Here is a 3409-nt window from a genome sequence, read left to right as displayed (position 1 = left end):
AGTTTCTTGGATACACCAAAATCGGCGATCTTGGCTTCAAACTCTGAGTCCACCAAGATATTGCTCGATTTCACGTCTCTATGCAATATTGGAGGCCTACAATCATGATGCAAATAGCACAGCCCACGAGCTACACCAACTGCAATCTTATGCCGTACTGGCCACCCCAGCGCCTTCATTGATTCTGATCCTCCATGGAGACATTAAAAAAGGCTTCCATATTCTATGTATTCAAATACCAATAACTTGAAATCCGATTCCGCCCTCGAGATGCAGCACAAGAGCTTTAGGATGTTTGCATGCCTAATCACGCCCAGGGTCTCCACCTCTGCTTCAAATTCATTTCCCCTCTTCGAAATCTTCTTAACAGCCACCTCCTGCCCATTCCGGAGACTGGCCTTGTACACTTTTCCAGCGCCTCCTGATCCAATCACATTTCCCTCTCTCAACTGCTGCCTTTCTTTTCATAGCCCAGAGGTTGCTCAATGTAAACATTTTCCATTAACACTCCATTTAGGAATGCTGACTTCACGTCCATTTGGTAAAATTTCCACTTGTTTTGTGCTGCTATGGACAACACTGCTCTCACGGTTTCCATTCTAGCAACTGGTGCAAAAGTTTCCTCATAATCTCTCCCATACTGCTGCTTATATCCTTTGACAACAAGTCCTGCCTTGTGTCTTTCTATTTTTTCTTCAGCATTACTCTTGGTCTTGTAGACCCATTTAACTCCAATTACTTCTTTTCCTTTTGGTAGTTCAACCAAATCCCATGTCTTGTTTCTTTCTATGGCATTGATCTCCTCATCCATAGCTTCTATCCATTTCCTATCCTTAATTGCCTCTTCGAAATGAACAGGGTCATCAACATGACAATATAATGCAAACAAAGAATTCATACCTTCATCATAAATGTCACTTAAATTTCTGAATTTCTTACCTCTTTCATTTGGTGTACAAGTGTTTGAAGACGCACTTGAATTTCCTCCTTGTGGTGTGCTTGGAGAAGCACTTTCATTTCTCCTCAAGGGTGTCCCTTGCTATCCTTGTGTCGGTGCTGCTGTTTGGGGATGTATTTCAGCCATCTTCTCATCATCTTCATCATGAGACAAACAATTTTTAACATTCACTGTTTTCTCTATGCTTCCATCCCAAGCTTCCTCCTCAATGAATTGAACATCTCTGCTCACAAAAAACTTCTTGGTAGATGGGATATACAACCTGTAAGCTTTGGATTCTTCACTGTATCCAATGAAAATACATTTCTCCCCTTTGCTGTCCAACTTCTTCCTTAGCTGATCTGGAATGTGTGCATAGGCCACACATCCAAAAATTTTCATGTGGGTGACTCCTTGCTTTCTCCCACTCCATGCTTCTTCCGGCACTTTGTTCATCACTACTTTTGTAGGGCATCTATTCAAAATATATACTGCACAGTGTACAGCTTCAGCCCAATAATCATTTGGAAAATGCTTTGCCTTTAACATACTCCTCGCCATGTCCATGATGGTCCTATTCTTTCTTTCAGCTACTCCATTTTGCTGCGGAGTGTACCTTGTGGTAAACTGTTTGTGTATTCTATTTTCTCTACAAAACCGTAGAAATTCCTAGGAGATATACTCACCTCCTTTGTTAGTTCTTAGAACTTTGATATGAAGCCCGCTTTGATTTTCTACAAGTGCTTTGAAATTGCGAAATTTTTCAAACACTTCACTTTTGTTCTTTAGAAAGTAAACCCAAGTTTTTCTAGTAAAATCATCAATGAATGTTAGAAAATATTGGCTGCCTGCTAGTGATGGAGTTTGCATTGGTCCACATAAATCTGAGTGGACAATTTCTAAGGGTGCTTTTGCCCTGATGCTTTTCCCTGATGGAAAACTTTCTCTGTGTTGTTTCCCCAAGATACAACCTTCACAAAGGCTGTCCGGTTTCTCTATCAATGGTAATCCTCTTACCATTCCTTTTCTATTCAACAAGTTAAGACCTCCAAAATTTAGATGTCCAAATCTCAAGTGCCACAACAAATTTTCATCCTTTGGTTCGCTTTGGAAAGTCTCTTGTGTAACTGCTGCAATTTCTACTCCATCTTTCAAATCTACTTTTATCCTGAGAGGGAACATCCTATTCCTTGTCATCTTTACTTCAGCAATACATCGTTTGCTGGGTTTTCTATCCATGATGGTGCATACATCATTCTCAAAGAAAACATTGTAACCTTTTTGAACAAGTTGTCCAATACTTAAGAGGTTACATTTCATTCCAGGAACATAATAGACATCTGCTATGGTTTTCTTTTCACCTTTCTTTGTAAATATTTTTACTTCTTTTCCCATAACAGAAACTTTACTATCAGTCCCAAGTGTGACTTGTGACTTCACACTCTGATCTAACTTAGAAAACATGGCTATGTTTCCTATCATATGGTTACTGCAACCGGAGTCTAGAAACCATATATCATCACTCTTTGTTTCAGCCATATTACAAGCTAACAACAAATTATCTTGGCTGATATTTTCTCTAGTGAAATTTGCACTAGATCTATTATTCATATCATGTTGCTTCTTCCTACATTCATTTGCATAATGCCCATATTTTTTACAATAATAACATTGGACATTGGATTTTTCATACCTTTGTCCTTGAGCATGATGTTGTCCACTTTGTTGACTGCTGCCTTGGCCTTGGTTCTGATTTGGATTGCTGCCTCTTCCTTGAGCATTTGCCGGACTGTTCTTTCCACCTCTGTTTTGGCTTGTGCCTCTTCCTCTCTTGTTTCCTCTTCCTTGACCTCTTCCTCTTCCAAAAGACATCTAGGTCATAAAGGCATGCTCTAGAGATGAGTTTTCATTCCTACTCAATCTCTGCTCATGTGTTATCAGTGATGCATGTAGTTCATCAACTGAGAAATTTGTGACATCCTTTGTCTCTTTTATGGTGGTGACAATCACATCGAACTTTGAGGGTAGGAATCTCAATAGTTTCTCCACAATCCTCCTTTCTTCAAGAATCTCTCCATGAGACCTTATCTATGTGACCAGACCAATCACATGTGTGAAGAATGAGTCAATATTATCTGACTCCTTCATGCATAGATTCTCAAAATCTCTCCTCAGCAACTGGAGTTTTGCTGTCTTCACTTTCTCCATGCCTTGATAGGCTGTCTTGAGAGTTTGCCATGCTTCTTTGGATGTCTTGGCTACTGCTATCCTTGGAAACACACTCTCATGCATTGCTTGATATAAGAAGAGGAGGGCTTTAGAATCCTTCTTCTTATTACTCTTCAACAGATCTTTCTCTGCCTGAGTTAATCTATTAAACTCATTTTCATCTGCTGGTTCTTCAAAACTATACTCAACAAATTCCCATAAATCTTGAGAAGCAAACAGGGCTCTCATGGTTATTGCCCAATA

Source organism: Pinus tabuliformis, chromosome 6 (genome assembly GCF_031772625.1).
Source record: "Pinus tabuliformis cultivar Carrire ecotype Pingquan chromosome 6, CPIR1, whole genome shotgun sequence".
NCBI classification, from domain to species: domain Eukaryota; kingdom Viridiplantae; phylum Streptophyta; class Pinopsida; order Pinales; family Pinaceae; genus Pinus; species Pinus tabuliformis.
This window is presented reverse-complemented; position numbering follows the sequence as displayed.